Genomic DNA, 14,863 nt, shown 5'->3' with positions numbered 1-14,863 from the left:
ATCATAGAGATTCACGACTAGAACATGTTAGACAAAAGAGAGAGACAGATTCCGCAGGGATCGATCAGACTGAAACAGCTTTGGAGCAATATACAGATTTCAACAAAGGATTCTTTTTCTTCATAGGTCCCGTCCAAAACAGTAAACTGATACGCAGGTTAACAAGGACTCTTGAAACAGTTGTAAATATAACTGCATCTGCCCTGGCGAACTTGACCCAGGAACAGTCTGCTATTAGACTTGTCGTTCTTCAAAACCGCCTCGTTCTAGACGTCATCTTGGCGGATAGGGGCGGAGCTTGTAGAGTCATCCGATCTAGTTGTTGCATTTTCATCCCAGATAATGCACCATCTGTGTACGAAGCAATAACAAGGCTCCACAAGATTGCTCATGCCATACATCAAGACCAAGGCACATGGACCTGGTCCAGTTGGCTCTGGGGTATAATATCTGCTTGGGGATGGAAAGTGCTGACCTTCCTAGGAATGATCCTACTTATGGTATTTGGTTGCTGTCTCTGTCTGCAGTGTGGCCCGGCCATTTGCGGCCTGTGTGCTACTGCCTGTATTCCACATCCACGTAAACAAAGGATAAAAGATGAACAAATGATTCTGTATGATGAACTATACGGTCTCATGAATATAGATGTATCCTAAAGGGTTATGTAGGGGACAAGGAGGGAATGAGGAAAATGATATTTTGCCTGACCAAGGATGCCCCCTACGTATACCCTATGTTACATGTGTGTGCATGTCATCCATGTATATTCCCTTGTAGTGGCCTGAATCACTAGGCCTCTACATTCATGTCCTGCATTAGAAATGCCAGTCATCAAAGTCTCCCAAACGTTAAGGTAGCATAAGGCCTATGTATTTGCAGTTCATGACTCCTGACACACTGAAGCTGCAGTTACGTCCCTCTGACCTCGCATACTTCTAGCTCAGCTGAGAGAAGCCCAGCAAGAGGCCTGCCAAGACAGTATTATGAATAACAGTTATCTGTTTGCTTTACAGAATCACGTTTCAGCCTGGTGAAGAAGGTACACAGAACCCGTCCGAGGGAGATAGGGCCTAGCCATTCTGTCTCCATTTAAGTAAATCACAGTGCTTGCACCCATAGAAAGCTCATGCAACAAATAAATATGCCCTCTCTGTATTTTAGTGACGAACAACCTTTTCTTCAGATAATACATCCCCTGACTCTAGATATCAGTTGTACTAGATGTGCTGGTCGCCTTGACACAAGAGATCTCTCTACTAGGTTGAAAGTCAGCTCTCCTCCTAATTACACGTCAATTGCACGTCATGCTCCAGTTGCACAAGTAGGGCAGAGTTCTAGCTGGTCATGCAAACTCCTCCTAAGTACCCACCCACCTATGACACCTACATATCACCTACCTATGACTCATCAAAGTACACACCCTCATGTACACCCACATGTTCTTATCTCATTTTCTTTCTTGCTCTGCTTAGCCTATGTACAAGAAATGTATATATACTATGTTCAGTAAATAATTGTTAGAAGACTCTTCCTGAACCTCAGAGGTGATGGAACATATTCTCCCTTTGACTCGAGTTATTGGAATAAAGCCCATTTTAACTCAGATACCACGGATCCTGTCTCTCATTTGATGCATGATACTTTGTTAATGCCTAGAAATTCTGCCAGGGTAATATTTTATTTACCACAAGGGTCCTGAGCCCAAAATGTCCACGGACTCGATAATTCTCGCCTCGGTGCCTATTCTAATCATGGGGTCCCACGCTGCAACTCTGGGCAATAGTTGTTTAATCTCCACTACGGCGGCCCACCCCGCTGCGGGATGCCTGGCCTTCACCCTGGGGATACTCAGTAGGGGTTATCTCACAGGGAAAAGCCAGGACAGGTTCCCAAGGCAAGCGCCTTGATGCCTTCGGGTGATACGTGCGCTATATAAGTCGCAATACAGATAGTGGATTGGAGCAGGGAGGGTTGAAAGAAACTAGACACTGCCTGGGGCACACAAGGTGTCCCATGCAAAATCCAGTCAAACCGGTTCTGGGGCACTCCAGCCCCAGCTCTGGTGCGAAACTGGACAAAGGGAAAGGGGTGTAACCACCCCTTCCTGGGTCCCACCCATAGGAGGGACCTAGCAGGTAATCCAGCCCCTTGATTTGGAATAAAGGTAGGAGCTGTGCTGATGCACATCAGATTATCCTGCCTGAAACTTATGAAATGAAACTCTGGACCCTTCGACATCCCACTCGACGTGGAAGACTGAAGAATCTCCCTTGTGGTCAAGGAGTGACCACCCTGTGCAAACAGGCACCATCCAGCTCGTCACCATTTGCTTTGTTGCAGTTCCCGCCAGAACTCGAGTGACAGAGATCAACAAGACCCAGCGTTCCTGCCTTTCAACAGGCCGATCCACAGTCCCTGCAAAGCTGAGAGCCGTGGAGGCGACCTGAAGCGTGGGGGCGGCCATCTTGGAAAAACAACGAAGTGCTGACTGTGCAGCATCCGAGGCTCCCTCGAAGCTGTGCATTAGAGTTTGAGAAGCTCCAGCCCGAGCAGCTTTTGCACCGAAGCTCACCCCTCCACACTCATCGAGTGCTGCGTGGGGCCCTTTTGCATTTTCCTGCTAGACGCATTGGTCCGGTCGCTTGCCCGTTGACTAGTGGCCACAGTACCGAAGAACCTTTGAATTTGCTCTGCTAGTCTGGTTGCTCCAGACTGGCCCTCGCTCCCCTGAAAAGGAGCACCCGCTCTGACCTTGCTGGTCCGAGTAAGAAGTGATCTTTGAATCCTGCGTGGGTTGCATTTGCCAAAGCCTGTTTACTCTGATCCAGAAGACGACACCGCCAACAGCAAGAGCCTTTGTGGGACAGCTCGTGATTCACTCCAGGACATCCTCGGTGCCCCAGAGTCCACGTGGCAGCGGAGACAAGCTTCACGACAACCACCTGATTGCACCCTACATTGCCTGGTTCCTTCCTGGTCACTGGCTAGTGACCCAGACTCTGTCCCCTCTGCTTTCAGGTACTCTACATCTTCGATCCGCCCTTGGATCACGCCGGACTCTTCTCTACTGGCCGACTGCAGCATCTTCATCTCCAGGCACCCTAGATCTACACGACGAGACCCGACACGCTTTTGCACCTGTGCACCCGCTTCCTGTGGGTGAGGTAACTCTTGAATGCTGGTGCTCCTGTAGTGGTTTACACCTCTAGTGTCTAAGTCTAAAGTTTTGTCCTTCTAGTCCAGTCGGAAGACTCTTAAAACTGTAACTCGATAACTTTTACGCCCCATTGACTTTGCATTGGTGCATGCGTGTGCTTTTAGCGCTGCATCCGATTCCCGCGGGCTACTCCCGTCCTAACTGCTGTTAGTCCAGTGTAGTCCCAGCGATTCCCAAGGCCCTAGGCCTTACCACTGATCGAATAGTGATACTTATACCACTTTTTTGATATATGGTTTGAGTGGCCACCGGCCTCATCCATAATTGTGCAACTTTCATATGTTATACTGTGCTTTTGTTTAAACGCTTGTGCTTCTATACTCATAAAGAGTACAGGGGATTATTCTGAGAATACATAAATATATTTTTATAATATAACTTGTGTGGTGTACTTTCATTTGATATAACAGGATTGCATATGGTAAAACAGCTGGCTTCACATGTCCTCTCGAGTTAAGCCTTTAGGCTGCTTAGTCCATGCTACTTCTAGGATAGCTTGTCTTTAAGGTTGACTTACAACCATCACCATAAGGGATTGTTTGGACTGATATAAGGTGCCCCCAGAATTGGAGACATCATACATCAGGCCAAATTCTCACACAGAACTTGAGATAGAGGGACTTTGCAGCCAATGGGTCAATAAAATCCAGAAAGGACTCAAATCAAAATTCAGATTTGAAATCTAGAAAAAGGGAAGTAAGTGATCCCTAGGGCACATTTTGAAATTCACTAAGATGGATATAGTCTCAAAATACATCCTTGAGTGTGGTCTTGGATACGTGGGCCTTGGATGCCGAGGAGGACCAGTAGTCTCCTAGGATGATATGTACTAACAGCTTCTGGACATAGCATAGCCACTTGATTTTGCCAAAGCTGTCCAGTGATCCAGCGATCGCGCGCAGCCCGGCCGAAGACCGGCCAAAGAGCTGCCCGTCTGCGCCCGTCGGCACCAGAACGGGCTAGGGCTATGGCGAGTCCTGCTGTTCCTCCGCATCCCCTCTCTGTGAAGACGGTAACATATTCTTCCAGGATATTGCGCTCCCTGAATGCTCCTTCTCTCTCAGGGGTTAAGTGCACTGCTCAATTAGAGGTTGTAGGCCCGTTTTCGTGTCGTTTTTGTCACAGCCAATTCACTATTGCTCAGACACTGACCCATTGCACTATGCTGAGGTATTCTACGATATCTCCGCCACCACCTATTACAAATAGCGCTTTGACAGGAAGGAAAAATCTTCTGTGTAACATTAGGTCCCTCTCTAAACATACTGCGGAGGTCTGGGACATGATTGCTTCCAATCAACCTGAGCTGTGTTTTCTCACAGAAACATGGCTCAAGCCACACTGCACTCCTGCTATTACTCTTGCTATTCCAAGCAATTATAAAATACTGAGACTAGACCGCCCTCTGAAAATTGGCGGTGGAATCGCTGTGGTGTACAAGGAGGAATTAAGAGCTTCGATTTTAGAGGAATTTAGCTCCCCTGATATTGAAATTCTGATTTTTAAAATACAGTCATCCTTTAAAGAGAAGCACAAAGGTGCCTTAGTTTATAGGCCACCGGGTCCATATAAACAATTCACTAATAATTTAGTTGAAATACTTGCCCCACATATTAGCGATGACGATGAGTTCACACTAGTTGGAGATTTCAATGTCCACTGTGAGAAACCGGATTGCAGTGACGCTCAATCACTAATAACCGACTTATCAACGTTGGGATTATTGTTGAAAAATAGTGGTCCTACCCACCAGGCTGGCCACACCTTGGATTTAGTTTTATCCAATGCTCAGGCGATATTATGTCCACCCGCTACTCAGGTGAGCTGGACCGATCACTTTATTGTGGAATTTACCATACCCCCTAGAGCACCTAATCCGACACACTCCAACACTTTACCTTGCACTCGTAGACAGTGGCATAAAGTTACTAAGTCTACTTTTATAGAAAATTTTATTCCTCCTGTCGTTCAGCCGTCGGATGACATTGAAGTAGCTCTCAAGAAATTTGGAGGCGAAATAAGGACAACTATTGATAAAATCGCCCCACTAAAGTTTTTTAAACCTAGGCCAGCAAAAAAGCATGAAGTATGGTTTTCTGATCACTTACGAACCCTTAAACAAGGAGCCAGGAAATTGGAGAAAAGATGGAGAATTTCCCATCTCCTTGAGGATAAACAAAGATACTGGGCTACACTATCCTCTTACCACAAAGCAATACGCTGTGCACGGAAAGCACACATTGCCACCCAAATACAGGAGGCTGGGAACTCCCCAAGAGTTCTTTTTCAGATATTGCAGTCATTTGCTAAGCCATCAGCATGCGAACCCCCTGACATATCATCTCAAAAGTTGTGTGACGAAATATCCGGCTTCTTTACCAGTAAAATTGACAAAATTTATGACAGGATTTTATGTACTAATCAGTCTGTATCCACTAACACGATACTCTTGTCTAATCCTATAGATTCCATCCTGGATATTCAATCTCTGGATAGCTTTCCCCCTATTTCATGTCTTGAAACCTCCACCCTTCTAAAACAGATTAAAAGTGGCAGTCCAGAGGACATTATTCCTGCTAGGCTAATGCCTACTTTGGAAGAACATCTAAGTCCACTGATTACAGAATTAGTAAATTTATCACTCACCTCCGGTACTGTCCCCAAGGAATGGAAGCAAGCACTCGTCAGACCTACCAGGAAAAATACCACCATACCTTGGTCTGACTTGAGTAATTTAAGACCCATTTCTCTACTACCTTTTTTGGGGAAAGTTATCGAAAAACATGTTAATAGGCACTTGTCCAAACATATTGAACAAGTACAAGCTCTTGACGAATCCCAATCAGGATTCCGCCCCAGACATAGCACTGAATCCACCTTGCTGTCTGTTACCGATGATCTCCACTCTTACCAGGACAAGGGCTTTTCAGTCATCTTGGTTCTATTAGATCTGTCGGCAGCATTCGACACCGTGTCTCATTCCATCCTGACTCAACGTTTGTCGAATGCTGGCCTTAAGAACAAAGCCCTTGATTGGATAAAGAGTTTCTTAACAGATCGCACCCAGACTGTCACCATGGGTGCATTTCGCTCGGTGGAAATTGAGATTTCTAAGGGGGTGCCACAGGGCTCATGTTTGAGCCCCACGCTCTTTAATATCTATGTGGCACCCCTGGCAGGAGTGCTGCGTAGATACGGTTTTGTCCCCGTATCTTACGCAGATGACACACAGCTCCTGTTCCCCTTCAAAACTCTTTCCACTGAGGTTAAGAACTCTTTCTCATCCGGTATGAAAGAAGTGGCAAATTGGATGTCTAACAACTATCTCCAATGTAACGTCAGCAAGACGGAGATCATGCTGTTTGGGGAAGTTAAGATACTTTGGACTCCTGACTGGTGGCCATCTGAGCTGGGAGCAGTCCCTGAAGCTAAACAGGTCGTAAAGGATCTGGGAATTCGACTTGACCACGACCTGTCTTTAAAACAACACGTTAGCTATATTTCGGGGATATGCTTCCACACCATTGGTTTACTCCGTAAGATCTTTCCACTCTTACCCGACTCAACAAGAAAAACTCTCGTTCAAGCACTTATCTTGAGCCGGATTGATTATTGCAATGGCCTGTTACTTTCGGTCAACGAAGGAGTGTTGGACAAATTACAGGTTGTTCAGAACACGGCGGCTCGCCTTGTTCTGAATGCCCCTCCGAGAACTGCATCCAAACCCCTCCTTGAACAGCTACACTGGCTCACAGTAAGACAAAGGGCAAAATTTAAAATATGCTGCCTAATTCACAAATGCCTGAACGGACAAGGACCCGCCTATCTTGAAAGAAAATTTAAACCATATGTTCCCACACGATCTCTTAGATCGAGCAGTAACTTTCTCCTTGTGGTTCCCCATGTCAAAAAAGTTAGGCACGGAGGTAGAGCCTTGTCCACCTTGGGTCCTAAGATGTGGAACAAGTTACCACTGGCCTTAAGGCTATGCAAAGAGCACCTTACTTTTCGAAAACAGCTAAAAACTATCCTGTTCAAAAATGAAATCTAATCACCTTTCCATCGTATACTGTTAATTTGCTGGTCACAAAGCGCAGAGATACTCCTGGTGGAGTGATTCAAGCGCTATATAAACTTATAAATAAATAAAAATAAATAAAGTGATACTATGTCCTCCAAGGCTCCATGATAATCATCCAGACCTACAAAATACTTCAACCGTCTCTCATAAAGTAGCGGCCTCAATTAGGCTTTATTTATTATTGAGTAGAGACCCATATCCCTTCTTAATGGTATTAATGGGGTATTCTTTGGGTGGTTTGATAGAGATCTCAAGAATGTGTTGTCAGACCCCCCAAGTTTGGTCAGATTCGAGATACCCCATGCTTCAGCCCCATACAGGACACTGCTCTCAGCCATAGCTCTGTACAACTATAGTGCAGGAGAAATGCGCCTGGTGCGAGATGTCCTATGATATTTTAAAAATGGCGGAAGAATGATGGTTCAATTTAGACTACTCTTCCCAAGCTGGGATGCCTATGACAAGGATCTGGATAACCTAATCCCCTAATTATCAACTTGCATATCCTGTCCAAAGGGCAACCCCCCAACATAATCAAGTCCCTTAATGTTTTGTGGGGGCGAAGGGCCATAAACCAAGCCCTCGTTCAGTGCAAAAACCTTCACATTTATTCACCAGGCATTGTAGACACTAGGGGTTTTTGAGATCAGGAGGGTGTTGTCAGCAAATAATAGGCAGGAAATTTACAACCACTCAGGCAAGGGGCATCATTGAGGCCATCCTCCACATAGGACACCACATCGTTAAGATACAAGGAGAAGAGGTTTGGGGTAAGGACGCACCCCTGCCGGACTCCTTTCTGGATGGAAATGCATTCAGCCAGCTTCCCTCACCGGTCCCATCTCACTTGGGCATAGGCGTCCTGGTGGAGGCAAACCAAACTGCGCAGAATATCAGGTGGAACCCCACTATTCCTCAAGACAGACCCAAAAGTTGTCTCTGGAGACTAAGTTGAACGTGGACTTAAGGTCGACGAAAACCTAGTATAGGTGTGCCACTGTTTTCCAGAAGATCAATAAAAACCTAAAAATCTGGTCAGTTGTACTGATCCCTCTTCTAAATCCTGTCTGCAATGAGGAAAGTGCCTGGTGATCCACAATCCAGGATTCCAAATTTCTAAGTATCTGTCTCACAAAGACCTTGTGGGCTATGTCTATAAGGCTAATAGGCCTATAATTTAAGGCGAGTCCCGATTGCCCTTTTTATAAATAGGCACATTTTAGGCAGCCTTCCAGCTTGCAGGAATACCTTCTCCCTCGAAGATGTGGTTCAATAGTTTGTAGAAATAAAGGGCCTATGTCTCAATATCGGAAAGAAAAAAGTCACTCAGGATGCAATGGGGTCCAGCTGCTTTTCCAGAGGAAATACCGTTATTTGCTTTGACACAGCCCCTCAACTCTATCATGAGAGAACCCATGGTATGGAAGAATAAGTCATAATGTTGGACAGTATCATCAACAAGGAATCCCTGCTGAAGCCTATACAAATCTGTAAAATGGGCATGCCATACCTCAGGGGGGGAATTGTGTCTGCCAGGAGCCTCGATGGGTCCTCCTTACTAATAATTACCAGCTTCCAGAATGTTTTGGTGTATTTTGATATGGCTGCCTCATATATACCTTCCCATAACTCTGACTACCATTTCCTAAGCCTAAATGCTCCTGCTTGAGTCAGTTTATTCTTACTTCTTTTAAGATGTATTAATAGTGAATCACCTAGGGATAGAGCCCGTCGAAGTTCATTATTTTTAGCATTGCATGTCTTATTATACCATGAGCATTTTGGTTTCGAATAGGCCCTTATGGACCTATGTTTACATGTGAAACACTTCCTAGAGTTTAAAAAAAAAACTAATTTGTCTTCAATATTTTGGTAGACAAAAAACGATCCCTGGGCTGAGATAAGCTTAGCTTATCTAGCTCTTGCATGACTTCTTTAAGGGCCAGGCTCATACAATCTCTTGCGCGCTGGTCCTGGGCCACACATCCCCATTTAATCCTGCCCTTATTATTGGATGGCAACAAGTTGGTGCTAAGGGATATAGGGATAACAGTCAGGCAGCAGAAGAGACCATTTAATGAGTAATTGAGGGGATTGTGATCACTATCATCCCTATTTTATTACCTTAAAGTCAGTCATGTTTCATCAAAGCTGGACAGGGAATACGATACAATCAATTCTACTTGATTATCTGGGCTGATAAAACGTGCGAATGGCATTAGGATCTGAAAGTGAGTGACCATTACATTCCCTCAGACAATGTGCCAGGGTAAAGGGCAGTAGCAGATAAGCAGTTCCAGTGCAGCTCTTGACTGAAGCGTCAATAAGGACAGGGATCCCCCATTCTTCATCCTGTTACTTATAGGGGATTGGTTACCCATATCACAAGGCTCGTATGTAGTATTAAAGTCACCTGCAAAGATAGCAGTGTAATGAGTGGCAGAAGAAGCCTGTGTAAGGCAAATTCCGAATCACCTGAGTCTCCCCTCTTCCCCTGACTGTCGTATTATAAAGATAGTAGAAGTACTAAGTACGGTTGTCAGTTTTAGTCATGAATATACCCATGATGTCAAATGAAATTGAGGCAAAGAGATGTATTTTGACGTTGATATTTGTTTTAGCCCAAATAAGAATGCCACACAAGGGGTGGCCCTTTGCAACACTACAAGCAGGTACATGATAAGTTGTGCAGCATGATCTGTGGGGCAGGTCCAAAGACCACGTTTCCTGGGAAAAACACAGATCAAATTGGTCAATAAAGCTCCCCCAGGATTGATCACCCATCTTGCCCTTGATTCCTGCAATGTTCCAAAAATGCATATTAAAAACAGGAATAGAGGGAATAGGGGCAGGGACAATAGCCGGGGGAATCAGAGGAATTATCCACAGGTAGGGAATCACTATTTGGGTGCAATGTTTCTAAAATGGCACAATGGTCTTTACTACTGGCACTGATGTGCATTGGTCCCTCAGCCAAGCAATCCACCATTGATGTACCCAAAGGCTTGTTCTGAATATGATTGATTCCCTTCCTCGGGGTGATAAACCACAGTATACCCGGGGATTAAATTTAAACCTGGCTGTTGGTCTTTCTAACAGGCGAAGGCGCAACTCCATGTTCACTACACCCTCGGCCAGAAACTTTGACTTCAGCTCAAGCCTAACATAGTAAAAAGCGCCCAAGGGCTCGGAAGGATCACTGCATCATCTTGCATCGAGAATGTCAGAGTGAATAACCGAATAACAGTAGTGTTAAGATTGCATCTGGAAAATACATTTATTTATAAGGGACTCTGTTTCTTTGTGTACAGACTTAGGTCAAATAGGGACCTTGGTCATGTAGATCGAGGCTATTAGCGTATGTCCTGTCAATGCCCCCTAGCTAAACTACAATAGTCCCCATCACTACCTCTCTGGAGACCACAGTGATAATACTGAGTCCACCCATCCTGGGTTTTATGTCTGGTTTTGATGCACTTTTGGACGTTCCTTAAGGGCAAGATTTGGGCCGGTCAGGCCAGGCAGGATACATGGTTTAACAACCTGAGCTGGGGTTCTAGATGGGGGACAGATGGCAGCAGATGTTGAGCAATTTAAAACCATTTGATTTCATGCACTATTCCTTTAGTTATTAAGTGTTGTATAGGTAGGGTATATGGCACATTGAGATGTTTTAAGAGGCGGTGACAACCCTGCTTGTCTTAACTCTTCTTATTGGGCAGTTAGTGTTGCTAATTGAGCCTTTAGATCAGAAACCTCAGTCTCAAGCTGCGTACCAGATTAGAAACTTAGCTACCCTCAATACCCACATGCAAATTTAGGTTAGTAGCCACTAATTCCGTAGAGGGAGTCTTCTGAAGAGGCAATGATAATATGTCGGCAGATCTAGATAGAATCTTTGTTGGTTCCGGCTTTGAGGGGGAGGGAGAAGCCAAAGGTGTAAATCTATTAACATATAATATTGATGGGGACAGTGGTATAGGCATTCTCTCAACAATGGGAGATTTACACAGGGAAGACAATAAGACATCGCTGGAACTGGCTAATAAGGAACTAGATAGGGCCGGGTTAGGATTCAAACAGTCATGCGGCACTGTACAAACTTTGGTTTTCTGCTTCTTTAGAAAAATGGAGGGAACTCTTTTCGAGCTCGTAGGAGGATGTGTGCCAGTGGTATCATCTTACCCCAAGAGAGCTTCCACTTCGTCAGTAAGTATATCAATGACCTTTAGGATAATACTCTCCACCAAAACGTTCATTGCAATGGGAGGGGCTGGGTTGTGATTTGTAAACCTGTTTCCCTAGGTGGAGTAAGATGCCTTTCATTTCCCCATAACCTATGCTATAAAGTCACTGCAAAGCACCTGTGTAAAAAACAGGCACAGGGGTATGGGAAATGACTGAGTTATACACGGATAAAAACGCCTCGGAACAAAGTTACAAAAGTCCTGGGTAAATTAGAGCAGACCCAATACAGAAAGGTACAGACTAACAGGTGAGTGGCCAAAACCACAGGGCTTTCCCAAAGGTAGAAAAGGATACTATCCTTACCCAAGCAACATGATGAAAGAATATTTTCTTACCTACATTTTTCCAAAATCCCTCTTCTCCTGCAGTGAGTTCTCTCCATATTCTTGATGTTAGGAGGTTGTTGACGTTTATCTGGACAAGACTAAATCTTTGAGGAAGTCAAAGCAACTTTTTGTGAACTATGGTCATTTGCAAGCAGGATTTGCCACTTCGAAACAAACACTGGCGAACGAGCTGGCGATTTCGAGTGAGATTTGGAGTCTACTAGCGGGATTTCTGGTCGATAGGAAGACTTCCGGCAAGAGTTTCCACTGCGGGCGGTCAGAGGGCTGCTTCTCAAGTAGATTTACAGCAAAATTAACTTGAATAGCCACATGCTCTTGCGCACCATGTGGTGCAGTTTGTGCTGATTTTCCTACGTGGAATGTGTTACTGGCGCTAGATTGCAGCGTGACGTGCATAGTTAGGCCTATTGGCTGAACTCCATGGAATCTTGCTGAGTTTTTATGTAACTCTGCGGAATTCTGTGGGGTGAAATTCTGCGAGTTCTGCACACCCTTAGAAAAAGAGTTTACGAAGGAAGTTTTTAAAATGTCACTTGTAATTATTCTTAGTGTTTTTAAAGGCTGTATGACTTTTTTACAGTACAGATTTTACATTTTTCTCACTTGTACCTCCTGGCCTTTCTGAAGTGAGGCAAAGACACTGTAAAAAATGTAACATTGAAAGAACTGCCCCGTGGTCCCTGCACGTGAGTGGAACTATTCACTGCTTATTATTTCAATGGAGATTCCATGAGAGAAAACCAGAATTACAGGTAATAAACCATACCTTCGCCAACTTTGCGCCTGGATCGAGGAGGTGCAATTTTTTTACGCAAATCCCCATCCCATAATTTTCGTATATAGTGCTTTGTGTCAATAAACATGGGTGCTTGGCATGCACTGCCGAAGTACCATCCATGTAACGCCCGCTTGACACAAAATGGCGCAAAGAACTATTTGCGTGTCAAGTGTAAAAAAATGCACTTGAAATTTAGTATCCTTTCAAGATTAAGAGCTGTCTTTGCAATGGTGCAAAATATTGATAACAAAAGCAAGCACAAGTTCCAGCGTTACACACAAATCTTGTGAGTCGTGATATCGTCTGCCACAGTAATACTGTGGGAGGCAGTTATCTGCTACTATCTAACCAAGGAAAATGCTATAAAATCACACAAAATCTATGTGCAGGGAGTACATACAAACGTCAGTGGAGAATCTGTGAGTTACAGTATATAAAAACAGAAAAACAAAATATTAAAAACATGAGATCAATTTATTAAAAACATACACAATCCAAGGCTTTATCTTGATATCAATACATAGAGCAACATATTCATAAAAAATTCATAAAAAAACCAAAAGTCGACGCGGTGTTTCAGTGCTTTGTAAAGATGAGACACCTTCTTCACACCAGGAAGCTGTACCCACATCCGGTGACAGGGAGGCCATCCGTTTTTTTCAAGACCCACGTCTTACTGTATACATGGAAATACAGTTAGAACCAGTGAGGAAGTAAATGTAGAAGCTACCTCTCATCAACTGATTGTAAGATTTTCATCCGCTAGACTCCATTATGGGATTACATTAACAGATCTCTAAAGAGTGAGATCGAGCTTGACCCGACTTTTATCCTATCAAACGGTGGTCACCCAGGGTACAGCTTTCACCTTTATCAATGAATGCCTCAACCACAGGTGGATGTTAAATAGACTCTTACCAACTGCAAATTTCAGCATATATGACTAAACAGTCATGCATTCTCTACGGCTGTGTGTAATTCTAACACTAGTCCCCAAAGACTGGAGAGATAAAAACCGTCCTGAAGAAGGTGTCTAATCTTTACAAAGCACCGAAACGCCGCGTCGACTTTTGTTTTTTTTATGAATTTTTTATGAATATGTTGCTCTATGTACTGATATCAAGGTAAAGCCTTGGATTGTGTATGTTTTTAATACATTGATCTCATGTTTTTAATATTTTGTTTTTATGTTTTTATACACTGTAACTCACAGATTCTCCACTGACGTTTGTATGTACTCCCTGCACATAGAGTTTGTGTGATTTTATAGCATTTTCCTTGGTTAGATAGTAGCAGATAACTGCCTCCCACAGTATTACTGTGGCAGACGATATCACGACTCACAAGATTTGTGTGTAACGCTGGGACTTGTGCTTGCTTTTGTTATCCTTACCTACCCTGTCCCTTATGGGCTCTAAGGGTACCTCCTTTTCTGTTTGATGCAAAATATTGATAAGCATGCCTTACCATGTGCAAATAGCTAATGTGTATAGTTTGAAAAGTCTGTCCCAGCAACTTACCAGTAAATCATTTCTGCAAACAGTGACAAATTGAGCTTAAAATCAGATTAAATTGATTGTTTACATCACAAACTATATTTTAAATACCATAGTGGCCCTTCTAGTTCAAGAGTACCACCATCCCATCTTTCATCATCAGTATTTGTGTAGGGTCATGAAGCCAAGTTGTGCTCATACTCAACTGTACCCATGTCCCAACCACAGTACACAGTAGCTTGTATAGCTTGGCAGTTGGTACAAGGATTCATGTGCTAACACAAAGAGAACAACTTTGAAGAATCAAAAAGGAAAGGCTATCTTAATGGCCAAACGATGTACTTTGAGAAGCCTATTAAAAATGATTCTGAAAAGTTTTATAGTGGATATGGAAATTAAAATTATTCCTTATCTGAGTTCATATTAGCAAAATTAGGAACCGTATAAGTCCTCCAAGTGGATGTCAGAACTACCTAAGTAAGATGGGAATAACAAATATTTTCTAGCAAGCATTTCTAATGCTTAGTTTCAAATTCAGGAGACAACGACCACGTCTTACCAACATGTCGGGTCCATATGAGAGAACTTCTTTCTCTAAATGCGTGTTTTGTTGGTAAGGACATAGACTTCCATAGACCAGCATGTCTCGTGTAATGGAGTCAAGTTAAGCTCTGATGCAAAGATGTTTTATACTTG

The 14,863-nt window shown here is 43.8% G+C and overlaps 1 protein-coding gene across 1 annotated transcript in view; it reads right to left on the bottom strand.

Moving 5' to 3' along the window:
* The window catches only part of LOC144824950 (otoancorin-like), a 559,576-nt gene that overhangs the window by 35,386 nt on the left and 509,327 nt on the right, over positions 1–14,863 (bottom strand). The gene's annotated exons all lie outside the window — the stretch shown is intronic.

The sequence above is a fragment of the Lissotriton helveticus genome, chromosome 3_1 (assembly GCF_964261635.1).
Source record: "Lissotriton helveticus chromosome 3_1, aLisHel1.1, whole genome shotgun sequence".
Lineage (NCBI taxonomy): Eukaryota > Metazoa > Chordata > Amphibia > Caudata > Salamandridae > Lissotriton > Lissotriton helveticus.
This window is presented reverse-complemented; position numbering and strand designations above follow the sequence as displayed.